The 17638-nt window shown below is 46.3% G+C and overlaps 1 protein-coding gene and 1 long non-coding RNA gene across 3 annotated transcripts in view; one reads left to right on the top strand and one right to left on the bottom strand.

Moving 5' to 3' along the window:
* TAGAP (T cell activation RhoGTPase activating protein) overlaps positions 1-17638 on the bottom strand; it is a 55442-nt gene that overhangs the window by 24054 nt on the left and 13750 nt on the right. The window lies entirely within an intron of this gene.
* Positions 1-17638, top strand: part of LOC308064894 — a 50135-nt gene that overhangs the window by 29036 nt on the left and 3461 nt on the right. Inside the window, exons 2-3 of one of the 2 annotated variants that reach the window (XR_013928586.1) lie at positions 1-8132; positions 9270-17638. The exon at positions 1-8132 is cut by the window's left edge and continues 15634 nt beyond it. This is a non-coding gene — a long non-coding RNA (uncharacterized lncRNA). The other variant, XR_013928585.1, reaches the window with a different exon arrangement.

The raw sequence follows: 17638 nt of genomic DNA, 5'->3' as shown, positions 1-17638 counted from the left end.
GAAAAGAGGCAGTGTTCTCTTTCTTTGGCAGATTAAAAGCAGAGAAATACAAAATGGCTAAAGCTTGTCTGGCACAAAGAAGCCAGAATGTGTCTTTACGGTAGTCCCTTTCAGTCCTGGATCTCTACATCTTGTCTAGTTGCCACTTACTGGTGAGTCCTGTCAAGAAATAAAAGAACTCATTTGGTGGTCTGGATTTTTTACAGGCCATCTACTTCTTCCAGAGCTGTCACAGCCTGCAATTCAGGATTGCTAACAGGAATAGTGCTTACTGGTGTTTAATGGGGTTTAGACAACTCTTAGGTGAAAGTAAATCTGTGGTGTCCTGTGACCAAGAGTGACCTCATTCCTCTTGGTAGGAGTACACAAAAGACGCACCCTGCACATATGTCCTTCTCGTTCCGTGTGTCCACACATGCACACCTCTCAGCACACTCCCTCCTGCAAACCTGGCCTCACTGTTGTGGTGCTGCATGTTTACTGCATGGTCTGTTGACAAAGGGGAGAAGATCAATTCAAAACAATGTGGTCATGGTCTAAATACAAGGTGGTGCCTCTTCTTTCACTTCCCACATTCTGACACAAGCCTAAGCTAGCCCACATAGGATGGCAGATGAATGCTATGGCATACAACCGCACAGCTATGTGAAATGTCACCAAAATTCACCAGAAAGTGGCAACAGGGAAGCTGGTGGGCCACACAAGGATAAGAGAACTACTGCATCTGAAGATGAATACTTCCTTCTCTTCTTCACACCTGAACGCTGCCTGCTTGCTGTACACAACCCACAGCTCACCAAAATCCAGCCTGTGTGTCAGGCAGATGTTTGTGCCACAGCTGCAGAGGGGTGCAGCAGGGACTAACTTCTAGGTTGCCTTCTTAGAACAACCATGGGAACTATCTCTAGGAGAGTCATTTCACCAAGTCAGAGCCTTGGGAATGAAGGCCCAGAGTCTCAGATGGCAGAAATCAGCAGCAGTCACTGCTGTGGCGACATGTTGACTGGCACTGCCAGAGATTCTGACCTATGACACATCTCTATTTTTTCCTTCCATCCCGCCATTTACACTAGCATTGGTACTCCAACACTGAAATCACAAAATCATGAGACAAACATACTTTTATTTTTTGGGACGATGGCTATAATCAGTTTTGCATGTGGCAACACTAGGGGTTTGCTGAAGGAGCACAGACTGAACCCTCATTGCTCAAGGTGCTGTTCAAACACAGCACAAAATAACAGCTTTCACCCAAAGAGGATGCAGTCAAAAGCTGAGGCTGAGAGTGGACACAGCCAGTTCAAGGGGGCATCACAAGGAACTGGTGAGACATCCCTGTCAGTGCAGTGGGCATAACACCCACTGGCTGTTTTCTCTGTCTAAACTGACACATCTATATCCAAGCTAGTCATCTAGACTCTCTCCATAGTCCAGAGAGAGAGCAAGGCTTGTCTACATGGAGAGGAATCCTGTCCTACAGTAGGAACCTAAGACAGCTCAGAGAGCTTCTGCAACTGGAACCACCGCTTTCTCCCCGTTGACTATAAAGGAGCTTAAACCACAGGCTCAGATGTTTGCTGTTTCCCACAACACTGTATGCATGTGGTAAACACATAGTACATACTGAGTAGCATACACAACATGAATGGTAGCATGTTTCCTTCAGTGTAAGAGGAAAACTGGAGGGAGTGTATTTTCCAGATGAAGAAATAAAATGAGATGGAATAAAAACTTCTTCTTGCTCTTCTTCGTAGAAAAATGCTTCTTTCAGTTCTTGATAAAGACATTCTCCTTGTGCAGCTCTTAGGAAATAACGTCACCATTTTCCTTCTGCCTATACAGCTCGCATAACAGTAGCACCTTGCTCTTAAACTCTTCTCCCCAGCAATAGCTCTCACTCTGCTCTTTTATGCTCTTTGCTCACCGAAGACCCTTCCAGCAGCATGGGTCTGTACCATTCCCATGCCTCCTTTATGACAGAAGCAGCCTGGGATTCCCACATCTGATTTCTCCTGACCGTTTTGTAACAGCTGCTTCAAGCTCCCGTCATGCCACCTGGGGATGCTCTGAGTTGTGTTCTCCCCTGCTTTGCCTAGGGCATGGTGAGTACAAAACACTCCCTGGCCCAGGCAGCAGTTGGGTTTATGCCTCCAGTTTGACCAAGCAGAAGGCAGAAAGGTAAAAAAGGAATGAGATCAGAGGCAGGTCTGCAGTTGTGGTGGCATGTGTCAGAAAGAGGCTCCTGCGAAGGCTGCAGAATAGTGGTGCTTGTAAGAGGACGTTTCAGCCCACTGTGCGTTCAGAAAACAATTGCTGGTGACATTTCTTCATGCCCTCCTTGTCCACAGAGAGAAACTGGCAGGTTCTGAGGTATTATGCTTTTTGTTTGCATGTGGGAGGGTGATAAACTAGAAGCGGGGTCTACTTCCCTGAGCCGAAATAAGCAAGCAAGCAGGGAAAACCCAGTCCCTTTAATCTGACCAAGTATAATAATTTTTAGACTTTAAACAATCTACACTGGATTATGGAAAGGTAGAAGTTTTCCCACTCTCACCTCACAGAGATTGGGGGCCTTTGCTTGTCTCTCTCTTTAGCCCTGCTAATGACTCTTGAGAACAAGGGTTTAAGAATACATAATGGTACAAAATGGGGAAGACAGATAGCCTTCCACAAGGGCCACAGCAGCTGATCTGCTGAGTAACTGTCTAAAAGGCACATCAGAGAGATTTTCTCTGCAAAGACGGTTCATGTGACTGACAGTATTACATGATCCATGGCAGCTGGCTGGTGTCTTGCCTCAGTGCCTAGTGGCTTGTTGTGCAAGCATAAAAGTTTTCTACAATTCAGACATGCTTAGTTTCTTTTAAAGGAGGTCTTAATTTTGTTGTCAGTCAAGTGACTTGGCTTCACTTGTGTCATTCTTTTGAAAGTGACTGCATGTCTTTTGCTGAGTTGCTCATTCCCATGACCAGAATTCCCCATTTTCCGGGACATGTTGGTCATTGTTGCCCCACTAGGTCTTCTCTCAGTGCTGAGATGACATTACTTGTGTCATCCCCGCAGTAGCTGAGTACTTAGTGATTACAAACCACAGTATATTTGAAAAAGTCAGAGGTGGGGTTTCAGATTGTCTGGTAACACAGAGAAAAGCCTACAGTTGTCACATTCATGCTTCAGCAGCTAGCATTCAGCCAGGAAATCTCTTCTCTTGGATCCCTGAGAAACTCTTATTTGTCACCACCTTTGGGTGACTTCAAGCTATTTTTTCATATTTTTCACTTGGAAGTTTTAACATTTCACACATGACTTCAAGCCTTTGCAGACCTTCAGAGAGCAGAATACACATGAGAAAACCTGTGTCCATTAGCCCAAATACAAATAAAACTTATTTTCTGTGACGTGCCACTGACACTCACGCCTGTTGCACTTTAAATAGGCTGAACACCATTTGCATTTATCAGCCTGAGTCACTGGGGCACTTTATCTGTCTTGACATGTTCCTGAGGTACCTCAGCATGCCCTCAGATGAGAGCCTCAGTTGGCTGCAAGGTTAGAACAGCAGCACCTCTGCCATCCTGCCCACCTGCAGGACAAAAGACTGATGGAGAAGACAGGCTTTGCAAGGTGAGGAAAAGCCATGCCTGAGGTGGCCTCATTCTTCTTCAGGTCTCCTCAAATGCTGGCTGGTCCCTGGGACCACTGCTAGCCAGCTCACAGACCTCTCAGTGCTTCTTGTCTCTGCCATATGTGGCATCTTATCATGGGTTCTCGTGACAGAGATACCCTTGGAGGCAGAGCAGAGGAGGTTAGCCAAACAAATCTTTCCAGAGTATGAAACTTAACAGGACTAAGAGTCTTTTGCAAGTATTTTCTAACCTGGAAGCTGTTGCAGGCAGGTCCCAAACCTCAGGGCCAGGAGGAAGGTCAGGGAGCTCTAACTGGTTCTCCAGACACCACCTGTCCTCTCAGCCTGTGCACTCTGTTCTGGGAAGGAGCTGAAATCAGACAGTGCTCCCAGACTTGGGAAGGTCTTCCAGGGCTATCAGATGACACTGGATATACAGCCACTGTTACAGACAACATCCCAGCCACTGCTCTGAACTGATGGTGATAAAGCAGGATTCTGCTTTTGAAGTGAGTCACTATATTTCACTAAACAAGCTATTTTTAGTCCATTTAGTTATTCCAAATTGAACAAGAAAACTCGACTTTTGGGGAGGCTGGCCAGAGGCTCAGAGCTATCTGAGCATTATTTTGTGTCCTTATAAAAATGCATTGTATAAAGAAAAGACAAGAAGATCCATCCCACTAAATGCATAGTTACATATACAGACATCCATATATGCAGACAGGCAGCATTTGTGTGCTTGCACAATTCTGTCATTTTTACTTGGAAAAAAATCAGACACCTGGGGCAGATTTGCAGACTGAATTTATAATTTGCATCCATAATGGTTCTGGTACATACACAATGCCCATGTAAGGGGCTGCCCTGCCCTTTCTCCATGCTGATTGCGTTGAGGTGTCTACAAAGCAAATCCCCAAGCAACAAGCTCAAACAACCTGAAGGCTTCTGTGGTGTAGGCTGGTCTTGAGAGTTTGTGGTTCTCTGAACAGCCACGCATAGTCCCCTTACATTGTACTTAAAATATACTCAAGGATGGGAAAGCCCCAAAAAATCTGGATGGCAGAAGCACTCAATAAGAATGGCAAACCTTGTGAATGAGGCTTATCACTTTTATTAGCTCTGGAGGTCTTACCAGCTTTCTTCTACTTCCTGATTTTAGAAACAATTTGGGGAACATCCTTTCTTGTGCTATTCTGGAACTTCTGCTTGTAGTTGCAATTGAAACCAAGATCTGTGAAGACCTGTGGTGGTGGGAAGCCCCTACAGATGACCACAGCTACCTCCATATCCAAATACTCAGCAGCCCATGGAAGCCTTGAACAGAGCTGAATTTTCAGCTTCATCCATCTCACTGAGGAAAAACAGTGTACATATAACATAGTAACATAGGCATTAGCAGGTTGGATCAGGCTCATGAGCCGCCTAATCCAGGTTTCTATCTCTAATGGCAAAGGATGCCACTTGCTTCAGAAATAGTTGCAATTGTAATGCCTTTATAAGAAGGTTTTTCTTCCGAGCCCCTAGTTTATTAATTTTATTTCTTCTTCAGAAAAAAATATAGAAGAGGGCTGATTTAGGTCCTTATTTCATTAGAAACTGTTTCCCTAAAAAAAGCAGGACTAACACACTGGTAACCATTTCAGTTTTACCAGTACTTCACCTTCTGTCCCCATGGGCAGAAAAGCAGTGTTCAAAGGAAAGATTACTGGTAAGAATCCAGAGTGTTCTTCTGGGGCATCTTCTACCCTCCAAAATAGCATCAATTAACAAATGTTTGTCTAATCCATGCAAGCTGCGACACATATGGTGCCCTTTTGCATTAAGTTGTAGCAGCAGAACTCTGAGCTTGCTGTCCTTGAAGGGAAAAGACCTTTTCTCTCTGCTGGAGCCTATGCTTTTCATGTCACTCAGTTCTCTCGGTCATATCCAGAGAGACCCTTATCTTGGTTTTTCCTTGTAAAGCACCATACAGTCATGTTAAAGAATGACTAAAAAAGTGAATTGATGTCTTCTGCTATTGCTTTAGTCTTTTCACGCAACATAAGGAAGACGAAAAATGCTTGAATGGGTTTATACTCAAAATTCTGGATTTAATTTCTCTTTTTTTCCATGAAGAGTCCTTAAAGTTATGCTTTTTTAATGGTCTGCTAAAGAAGGTAGATGAAAATGTTTCCATTAAAGGTGCAGTCTTTCTTCTCCTTTAAGTGTCAGCTGCTGAGTTACCATTTACCTTCCTTTGTCACCCAAGAAGGGGCCAAGAAAAACAAAGACAAGATTTACAATTGCCAGTACCTTTACCAGTTAAAAAAAACAAAACAAAACAAAGCAAAAGAACACTCCAAAGAACCAGGAAGGACTGTTGTTTTTCTGTGTGCTTTTCAGCAGAAAAAGAAGCCCAGATCTGCACTGTAGTATCACAAAAGTGACGCTGCAAATCAGTTTTAAGAATTCTGCCTATAGGTATTATGTAGGGGAATTTCTGCTGGGAAGTGTATCTAATACAATAACTGAAACTTTTTTAAGTACCCCAAACAATGGAAATTAAAAACTACATCTGAACTGACTGTGAGAAGAAATTAGATAGGAATACATTTAGATCTTTCTGTTCTTTTTCAGTCAGCTCTCTCTGATAAGTCACTTCTCAGCAGAAATGAGTACCATTGATGGGAAACACAAGATGCACTTTGTCCATCAGTATGACAATATATTGCAATTGAGGCTGCATCAGGAGGTGTAGCCTATTATTTCCCAGACCTTCAGACTGATATATTAAGTTCCCCCCTGAGTAATTTAAGAAGTGTGGGCTTTATGAAGAAGTGCTAACTTGTTTGAATGTAGGAGGAAAGCAAAAAGTCAATGAAATGTGGTAGGCTGGCTGACCTGTGCATGGGCTGAATGTTTTGCCTGTGTGAAGAGAAAGACTGTCCAGGGGTGTTTGCAGTTTAAGACTGTAGCAGACACTCTTTCAGGAAAGCTGGTATGTTTTCTCCCCCACTAGGATTTAGAGCTTGGGCTGTTAATTTTACCTGAGGAGAGGGTCTTTCTAAGAACAAAAGCAAAGCCTTTGGGCCCTGCAGCACAGAGTCCCTTCCTCCAGTGCTGCCAGGAAAAAGAACATTAGTCTGATTTGTGGTGCATTTCCAAATACATGGCACAATTACCTGGATGGGATGCAGGAGGAGAATGTGATCATTTTTACTACGTGTATGAGCCACACAGAGTTTAGACGCATGCATGCAGAACAGCTGCAGGAAAAAAACCCAACCCCAAAATCCAGCTGAAAACCAAACACCAGATACCAGGGTACACCATACTTCATAAGCTATTCTGTGCCTGCTGAGGTCCAGAAAACTTTTCCTTCTATTGCTACAAAAGAGCTGTCTGGTCCACTGGGCAAAAGCTTTGCTAAAAGTCAAAGCCAGCTCTATTTACATCCTAGATTGCAATGCATCCAGCTGGCATTTGTTGAGAGTGGCAGCATTTTCTGAATAATGGCCTACACAATGTAAGAGATTTCTGATGCATTTTTGTGAGAATAACGGGCTTAAAAAGCATTGCTCCCCTCAAGGTGCCTAGCCTCCTTCATTTTCCTCTAGCTGTGAAGCTTAAAAAACACAAGAGCTGGGACCCTGAAATGAGCACTTTATCCAGCAGAGTCTAGAGGAACATTTATGATCTGTGAAGCTGATGAAATGTATTTAAAAGATGGACCTAACTTCTTCTGCGATGTGGACTTCCCTGTAGCTGTGCTAGCAGTCCCCCTCAGACCAAGCTTGCCCAGGGAATTTCCCTTTCTGCCTTTAGTATCCTCCTGATTTATTATATTTCAAAGCTTCTTTAAAACAAACAGAGCTGCTGTCTCTCTCACCTCCACTTGTTTTGAAGGATCTGCTCATTAGATAGCATCTGAACCACAAACTGTCTTACCAAGATCAGAATGGAGAAGCCCAACCAGAAAAGTGGCGCTGGAGGCAGGAGAGCTGCCCCCGGCTGACCACCGGCGTGAAAGGGTGGTGGACATCAACGGCTTCCTCAAGCACAGGCTTTGTGCAGGTGACTCTCCTGAAGCAAAAGCTTGTGCCCTTTATATATAAATCAGGAAACATCAGATGGCTGATTTGAAAACCAGTGACGAATGCTTAAATGCTAGAAAAACAGTCAATTGTTTTGTATAAAGAAAGGTTACTGTGTCAGTGTGTTCTATATAGAGAGCCTGGGTTTGGGCTCTGAGGGTGGGCACGCTTGATCGACTCTGTTGTTGATCTAGCCATTACCAGGAGTATTATGAACCTTGCTTATTATAGTGCCACGCCTGGGGCTCAACCAAATCAGGGCACCACAGCTGAGAAAGGGACCAGGTTTCTGCCTGAGCAGGTTGTAGCCTGGGCACAGCAGGTACCCGGGGTCCATGCAAGGATGTTACCAGTTTGAAGGGATCTGGTACCTGCTACCACTTTCCTGGGACATCTTTTAATGAACTAAGCATAATAGCCTGAAGGTCTGCGTGAGTAGGCTCTCGGAAGTTAGCATGGGGGTGGGTTTCCCTGGGGGGAGGACAGGGGCAGTGGCATGCCCATTATGCAGGGTCGGGGTTAGTGAGCAGGGTGCTGATGGGGCAGCTGCAGCCGCTCGACTCTGCTGCCCCCCCAGCCAGCTCCATGGTGAGCCCCTGTCAGGGTCAAAGTGGTAAATTTCCTGAGGAAAAATAGCTTAAGATTTCTGTCTGTGCAGAATGAAGGGAAGACTGAAACTGTTTTGGAAATGATTTCTGCATCATGAAAAATTTAACTGAATATAAAACGCTACTGAAAAAGTAAGGTTTCCTCAGCTGAAAACCAACTATTTGAAATGTGAGTCAGCTTCTTGCATTTCTTCCACTTTCAGCAAGAAAGTCCCCAGCAGCCTGCCAAAAATAAGATTTTGAGCAGCTGTTCTTAAGAAATCAAGCCCCTTTCAAATTTCTTTTTCAAGCCAGCACGAAAAAGACCTGTTTGTTTTCTCTGGTGTAGGTCAGTAAAAGTGGAGTCGCAGATTTACCCGGCTCGCCCGGCTCCAAGCACAGCCTGATTTTTGCTTTTGGTTTGGCTCTTAGTTCACTCATGCAGAAGTTGAACTTTGAGGAAATCCCCAAAGACAAAGCCTGGCCACAGTACTACAGTTAGTCAGGTGCAGGATTTTCCCGTCATTTGTTTATAACTGACTGGAGAGTTTCTTGGGTTTTTTTGTTATTTTTCAAAAAATACTTAAGGTAGGGGAGTTTCAGGGATTATTTTTGGAGCTATTATATATTTTTTCATATCATATATTTCATATATGATATGAAAAAAAGAGAAGTATAAGAAGTAAGAAAATCCATTTGACTTGATATTTGTGAGGCATAATCTGTGTACACGTTTTCTTGTGTAGAAGTAGGGTTACTGCTGCTGTTAGCCAAGGGGAGATGGATGCTCATGGCTGGGTTTCTGGGAGGCTGCAATCGAGGGCCACCACGGGGTCAACCTTACAACTGCAGATAAGAGCAAAGTGTGGCTGGCTGTAGTTAAATATTGCTGCTTGCCCAAGAAAGGGAGGAGTTGTCTCTTTAAATGCCTCTGGATGTGTTTGGACCCTTTTAGCTGCTTATTCTTTTCCTGTCTTGCAGTTGAACCCTTATTTTTGCAATGAAGCAGTGGAACTGGCACATCAGAGGTATGGTGTGAGTCAGAAGGGCCAAGAGTGAGACCTGGCCTTGGCCTTGCAGAGGATGTGAACAGCACTTTGGTGAGGCTGATGGAAACTGTGTTCAGGTGAGGACTGCAGGATGAGGGAACGTCAAGCAGAAAAGTGATCTTTTCTTTTTCCTCAGGAAAACAGGTAACATGGACACATAGGTTCATCCACAAAGCCAGGAGAGTCCATGAAATCACCTAGTCTGCTTGCATGTCCACAATGGAATTTCAGCTGGTTAGTTTTGGAGTGAGCCCAGTCAGCAATGCATGCTTGACTACAATACTTCTGCTTTTAGTTAACACATACACCACCACCACCCAAAAAGCTTTTCCTTTCAAATTGGAGATCTCAGCAGAGAGATCACCATTTATCTTGATATTTTCTTCATCATGGTTCAAATGTTCATAATGACTTTACTAACAACGTGGTTATTTCCACATTTTATTTTTCTCAGCTTGCACAGCTACCACTTCTCCTAATGTCTATTTCTTCTACTTTCAAGAGCTTCTTGTGGCAGCTCTACATTTCCTCTACATGAATGAATCCACACCCATACTCTGAGTCATCTCCTAATCTTCCCTGTAGTAATTTATCTGGGCTGATATCCTCCAGATTTGCGCTGTAGAGTTTTCTCAAACCCTGCAGCAGTTTTTGTGGGACCTTTCTGCAGTTTTGTCAAGTTTCCAGATCCTTTAAAAAATACAGACAACAGTGTGTTAGAAGTCCTTCAGTTTCATTGTTTCAAACACTCTCCTAAGGCAAAATTAATCTCCTTACTTCTGCTAATTGTTTTTGATATACCCAAAGGTCACACCAAGATCTGAGTGTATAAAAGCTTCCTTACAAGTGGTTGTCTTGCCAATAAACAGCTGAAAGAGGCTTTAAAACAAGCCAACTGTCCCAGCTTCCATGATCTACCTGAATTAGTGAGACATGGATATCTCCTGGATATGGTTACACAGTGTACAGATCGACTCACAGAGGAGATGAGTCATTTTGATCAAGAACGTTTTGAAGAAGTAAAGGACTTGCATACAGTTGATACACAGAGAGGACAGGGCTAAGGCATCCTCCTGGATGAGTTTTGTGGGGTCAGGCTGAGTACAAGAGGCTTACAAAAACAATAGTTGGCAATATTTATATTATTTTTCTCGATTATATTGTTCAGTAAGAAATAGATGCAATGAGTTTGACTAAATCCCTCCTCCTGCCCAGAGGTGGCAACACAGTGGGACTTCATTTTGACCTTAAAGCAAATGGCATTTTGCTTTGATGGCTATAACTGATTTGAAATGAAATTGCCCATCCACTGATGGACAAGGGTTGCATGGAAAGCACCAAGGAGGCACTTCATCCTCCAGTGGGAGCTCCTCAGTTCCCTTGCTTTTCACTGGTTATGAGAAATCTCAGAGAATGCCATTTCTTTCATATGCAAAACCAGAAGCATTGCCTCAGGCTGCAGATTAATGGGGGTAATTTCCACAGCCAGGTCTCTTCTCATTAATCCACCAATATGTGTGGAGCAGGGGAACCACTGTGACTGTGCCACAACCCTGGTTTTCTCAGTGCCTGAGTTTTGAAATATGTAATGGGAAGCTAGAAACTTGCCACTTAGCTTCTCAGCAGTGGACAGTGATATGTGACTGCTGCCTGGGACAAGAGAGGAGGCAAGGTTAGTGACTGAGAATTGATGTAACAGGTCCAGCAGCTGGGCTGTGTTTCCATATAAAATCCAAACGTGCAGGCTTATCTGCAGTATACCTGGGTTCTCCATTGTCTTGGATGGCCTATAGAGACTTGCACTTGCCCTGGGAAGGGCAGCAAGGACATCTGCTTCTGGCAAACCCTGGGTCCATCCGTGGCCACAGATCCTCCAGTGAGTTGGGCTGAGACTACCTCAAGACACTGCACCTTCCAGTCTGCCCTCTCTCATGGAAGGTTAAGCAGCACAGATGTATTTTCTACCTCATTTACACCTGGTTCCCATGACAAGATAACACTCAAATCTTCAGCAACCTCAAAGAGAGCAGAATCAGAGCAATACGGTGTGAAGCACACCTTGATGGTGTAGGAAGGTTCTCCTATATCAGCCAACTGCAGCTTCATCTGCTTGTTCCCTGTCTCGCTTGTGACTTGTTACATGTCTTTTCCTCTGCAGAGCAGGTGACAGGGTCACGTGTGGAATAAGAAACATGAACGATACTCCAGTAACGCCCATCTCTTGTGCAATGAGAGGAGCACACCCACGTACACCATACACGGTGCTTCCTCCCAAGGCCCTCACTTGCTTTGCTGGCTGTGTGGTACCAGGGAGCTCAGGGCTGCTGCAGATTTGCAAAGGTTTTTCTGCTTTGGGTGACATTTAACTATTAACCAGTTTTGTGGAGACTGAAGTAAAAGGTGCCATTTGTGGGAGGTGATGTGTGGATGGGAGAAACAGTAGCAGTAGTAGGTGTCATGCAGTAAGAACTATCTGGTTGTGTTTACCCATTTAGACCTTGGTTTTCTTAAGGAGAGAGCCTTTCTGGGTCCCTGGCACCCATAAGAGGCTGCAGGCTCCCATGCTTGGCTTAACCTGGGTGCTAAGTACTCCTGGGCCTGGCTAGCAGGAGGTTGCCTGGCAGTAGAGGCATGACTGCATGACTGGGCTTAAAAGCTTGCAAATGTGGGAGCCCAAGTGGGGAGTGGGTGGAAACCTTCAGGATCCATTCATGCTGGTGGCTGAAATAACCCATGCAGGTTGACACCATGGCATGGTTTGATGCTGATCTCCATGCAAACCTGGAGCTATCTCACCCTGCTGAGATGAGACTTGCTCAGCTCTGCCTAGCTTAAGTGAGCACCCAAGGCTCTGTCAGGGAACAGACACTGCTTCAAGCATAACTGAGCAAGAGGAGGATGAGTGTTACTTGGCTCAGCTCAGCTCTGGGGCTTGTCATAGCACTGGGATGGCCCCACAGCCCTCTGGCTCATCTTTCCTGCTCTTAAAGGTGCCTGTCACCACTGGCACAAGTGCAATGCACAAGTACATGCCAACTACACTTGCACTGGGGTAACAACAGGACCCAGCTCCTAGCCGCTTTTCATTCACCCATAAATCTCAGTATTCCTCCCCGGGAGGATGCTGAAGAGGAGGATGAAGTGAGTTTCCCGTAGGCATGCAGGAAATCAGCAGCACAAGGGGACTGGAAGTAATGTGGAAAAGGAAAATGCTAAACTTTCCTAAGCCTAAAATGTTTTGCCTGAAACATAAAGCCTGGCTTCACTCTGGCTTTAGCTTGGAGTCCCACCTAGGTCAGCTCTGGGCACTGAAGTGGGCCTGCGCAGAACAGCAATGTCCTCCCACTGCCTCAAGTCAGAGGAGCTTACCTTCAAGACCACCGCCAGCAGGTGCACAGATTTGCTTTTCCTGGCTAGGGGGGACCCTGCAGCCCAGGCACTGACAGGGTCTCCCCTGGACACAACTGAGTGCAAGGGGCAAGGGTGGGAAAAGGGGCTCCTTGGCAGCGTTACGAGGGACTTGAAGGCACGTGGCTAAAGCAGGGCTGTGTGAGCCAGAGCCAGATGACTCCAGGAAACAGGAATATGTAGGACAGGGACATGTTCTCCAGGCAGCCTATGGGCTGCCACCACTGAGTCCCGGGTGCAAAAGTGATTCAGGCTCTCAAGATGCTTTAGAAAAAGAGACTGTGATTGCTTGAAGCATCCACACCGGAGCTGATGAGACACAGCAATGAAGGAGGTGGTTGGGTGTGGGTCTGGCCTTCAGAGGGGCTGCTGCTCCCCAGGGCACGGGGGCTAGCATGCAGTTTCTGTGCTGGTGTTAGCAATCCTCCCGCTCTCCCAGTCATGGTGAGAATCCATCGCAAATACAGGGCTGGGGACCTCCTGTCAGGCTGAGCAGGGGAGGTATTTTCTTGCTTGCTTTCACTCCTTCTGCCTGGTTTCTTTCCCACAGGTGTTAATCTGCCCAGTGTTCAGTGCTTTCCCCTGACCTTTCTTCCATGGGCTGGCGGAGGTGATGGGAGCTGACACCGGGACAGCCAGCAGGGCAGGGCAGAGCTGCCATGGAAAGCAGTGCCTGCTGGTGCTTTGCACACAGAGGAAGCATGAAAAGGTCCTGTGGTGTTTCTTCCAAGAGGAAATGGCTTGCCCTTCACGCTTGGTAAGAAACCTTCCACCCCTATAGGGCAGATCACTGTGGGTGGCCAAGGTTGAAGTCTTCAGCACCCGTGGGGAAGACAGGGTTGTCCTGCATGCCCCAAAAGCAGCTGTGTACCAGGACCTCCCGAGAAGCATCCTGCAAAACCCACTCAAGGGCTGGGGTGCTGCACAGGGCAGCCCCAGTGAGAGGAGGTAGACAGTGCTGCTATGGTGGGTGTAGCCTCCCAAATGCTCATGCAGCACCAGGGAATCTCACATCCAGGTCTGACCTATGAAATGAACGGGGCAAGGTGGGTTTACTGGGTGGGGAAGGAAGCTGAAGAGACCAGGGCTGTACCCCTGGCATAGCCAGGTTCTGCCCATGCCCTGAGCTCAGGGCAGAGGATGGTCCTCTGTAGTGTCCTCACCCAGCGACTGGGGAGATGTCAAACAGGCTGTGGCAATGCTGGCGCGTTGCATGGGCCTAGCTCTGGGGCAATCTGGCATGGGGCAGTCCATGTCTTTGCTGTCCAAGGCTATCGCCCCGCCAAGCAGGGAGACCTTGTCCAAGCCACCCACTGGGGATGGCCAGCTCGTGCCAGCCTCTGGACGGTGCCAAGGAGCTACTGGCAAGGGCTGGCTGGCCAGGGCAGAGCCATGCTGAAAACACCCGAACACTTTCTGAGAGGGATGCTCCTGTGCCAGTGATGGCACAGTCACCGAGCCAGTCCCCAAGATCACCCTGTGTGCTAGCAGAGCTTGTGCCCAGGCAAGCCCAGCTTTGCTGGCAGGAGAGCTCCATGGGCTGCCTTGTGCTGCCAAGCATGGGGAGGTCCTGGCTGGAGGCACTGGAGGCATTGCCAGCCATAACCAGCACTACCAGTGCTGCTGGCAGGCTTGGGAGCACAGGTCCCCCTGCTCGTTATTGGGCTGTATGTGCCTTTCCAAGATTTCCAAGTTCTGCAAACGCTGTGCGGAAGACTGCTGAGTTGGAAGGGACAGCAGTTAACTAGGGGGAGGCCTCAGCAGGGATTCCCCCCGTAGCCAACCTGTGACCCCCATCAGAGCAATGCCGCTCCCCCTAGCCCCCATCCCAGCCGGGTGTCTGCTGCCAGCCCTCCTGGGCCCAGGGTTCCAGTGGTCCCCGTGCCAGCATGCTGACGGCTCTGTTGCCCACCCCGGCAGCGTGGGGGAAATGCCAGGCATGAATGTCAGCCTTGGGACGCCTACAGCATGTTTCCTTTCCACCAGCAGACAGGATGTAAGCTGTCATGGGTGTTAATTAGCCTTCCCCGAGACCTGCAATGTGATGCTCCTGATTTTTGTCAGCGCATCTCTCAGTTTGAGGCTATCTCTTTTCAGACTAGTCTTGAGAGGGCCACAGCACTGAAGCCCCCATCCCTCTAAGGCTTTTTCCAAGCTCTCTTTTCTAGGTACAACGTTTTTCAAAAACAGGCAGAATCCTGTATTCTAAAAGCATCCTGTGAGTGCTGCAGACTGCTGGCTGTTTCTGAATAAAGTTTGTCCAGATGTCTGCAGTACTGCTGGACTCAGCTAAGTCCTAGATGTGTCCAGTAGCAACATTGCACTTGGCCCTGCACATTTCTTGTGGCATACAGATGGGAATAGCCGTGTGTATGCAGAAAGGTGAGGAAAACCTTTACTGGCTTTCCTGAGAATTTCATTTAGAAATAAAATGAAATTGTTAGCTGTTTAGAGACAAGTTGGTTACAACTGAGGCTTGGACACATAAAATTTTCACTGCTTTGAACAAGTTGTGTTGGTGGAAGCACAAACTGCCCTGTGTGGAATAACTGTATGAATCAGCATCTGGGAGGGCAGCAGCTGCTGCCCAGCAGCTGGATGGATGTTCCTTGTCACTGGCCTGCAGGTAGACACACACAATGAGTGTCCTGCTCCCACTGGTCTGCAGGTAAAACAGAGCATGTGGCTTTCTCCAGTGGGAGATATCCAGCTTATTTTAAATCTCATCCCTCAGCACTGTAATAAAGAAGTAACAGGTTTGGTACCAGAGCTGTGAGATCCCACCCACCAGCCTATGCTGCTGGCTGCAACTTCCAGACAGGGAAAGGTGACTAGTAAGAACAGGGCAGTAATGCCTGAAGTCCCTCCAGTCATTGTAAAGCTGCGTGTATGCTTTGGTGTGCTGGTCCACTGCAACCTGGCCACCTCTTGTCACACCAGCAGTGTGGGCTCTGCAGGCCATCCTGCTGCAGGCTGAGCCCTGTATGGGTCACACCTCAGCTCCAAATTCACCCCATCGAATTCATCTGATCATAGTCCCCAGTGACTGGTCTTGGAGCCACACATATGTGTATGGTCACATCAATGGCAGGGTGACATTGTTTCAAAACATGATTAGCTTTCTTGGTGTGAAAACCACGGTTCTGGTGCTCATTGAATAAATTTGGATTGCAACTTTCATGAGACTGTAATTTATCAAAAGCACAAAGGGGAGTCACGCATGTCATTTCTAGAACTCAGATGAAAGTTAGAAAATTGGTAGAAAGAAAGGTTTAAGGTCTCTACCAGCAATGATGACATGTTTTTCCCATTAAGAACCTTTTTAGTTTGGGTGATATTTTTAGTGTTGTTTTTTTTCAACAAAAATGTAACATTTCCAAAGAAAGCAGACACCTTCTATAATAATATCAGCCAGCCTTTGAGTTTCCCATCAGAACAGCTTCTGTGAACTGTTTTGAACCAACCTGCATGAGAAGCTGAATGTTACTTCTGTCTTTATAAATAGGCCAGTTTTCACAAAACTCTTTCTCAACTAAACTGCTCTCACTTAATATGAAATACTTTCACTTATTACTTGCATTACAAAAAAAAGAGGGATCCTGCATGGATCAAGCCTGTTTTGCTATCAGTTAATAAAGGGACAAGTCTTACTCTGAAAAACCTCATCTTTTGGGTTTGCTCCAGGTATCTGCAGTTCCTGATTGTCTTATTCCTACCTCCAAATCAATCAGCCCCATCACTGTGTTGAGTTGTTAACTATTCCTTGCCTCACCATATCCGTCTGAGGAAAGGCAGTATTATTAACCACATGTTACAGATGGGGACTTGTGGCACTGAGAGATGAAATGCCATGCTGCAGATGATACAGGTCATCTGGACAGAGCAGGGAGGGGATGCCCACGCTTCCTCTGTAAAGTAGCACCCTACCCACTATGCTTCCATATAGCTGGTGTTATGATAATATTATTTTTTTATTACTCATTTTCCCATCAGTCAGCCTATGAAAGAAAACTCACAGTGCTATCATCAGCTGGTTAAACAAGGGAGCTAAAGCATTTAGCTAGCATAAGCACACAAAGGATGAAAAATGGAAGGAAAGAGTAAAAGTGAATGAAGAGAAAAAATGAAAGGCAGGAGCAGCATGGCTGTCCAGAAGTAGTAGGAGGGTACAGAAATGAAATTGGAGTTTCAAGATGACCCATAAAACTCTATAGTGTTACCAGCAACCTCACTGATTTTGCCCTCAAAGATCTTGTTTTGCAACAACCTTCACTTGACTCACCTACATCTGCCCACTTCAGTCCTGTGGCCAGCAAGAAACCCTTCCACCTCCTTTAACCACAGCCTTTCACACAAGGGTCTCTGCCGTCAGCCCCCAGACTCTGCGTGACTCACCCGCTCTGCATCTCTGCCCACTCTGCAGCTCTCTACAGATATTTCCCTGAGCTTTCTCAGCTTGGCAAGTCTGTCGCACCATTGGGGGGAAAAATAATAAAAAAACATGACTAAATGTGGTTGCATGATGACAGCAATCAGATCTTCGGTGTTGGGATGGGCTCCAGCATCTCTGCAGGAGAGTTCAGTACATGCTGTGCCTCCCTGCTCAGACCTGGCTGCCCGGAAGGGGAAGGAGCCAGGGCAATAGAAAAGACCACACAGAGCCCAAGCTCCCCCACTCCTTGTTCCATCAGTGTGAAGAACCCCCTGAACAGATGTTTTGCTTTGCAAGGAAATACAGTGCTCAGGCTAGAAATCAAGACAGTGGTTAATTAAATTACTTTCCCAATGTCACAATAAAAGCTGCAAACCAGACTGGCCTCACTCTCTTGAAAGCCCCATTGATTGTCATCTTCAGTGCACTGCTCCTCTCACCTTCTGCAATTGCATCCGCAG

Source organism: Falco punctatus (genome assembly GCF_963210335.1).
Source record: "Falco punctatus genome assembly, chromosome: 5".
Lineage (NCBI taxonomy): Eukaryota > Metazoa > Chordata > Aves > Falconiformes > Falconidae > Falco > Falco punctatus.
Note: the sequence above shows the minus strand (reverse complement) of the source record. Positions and strands in the feature narration are given on the sequence as shown.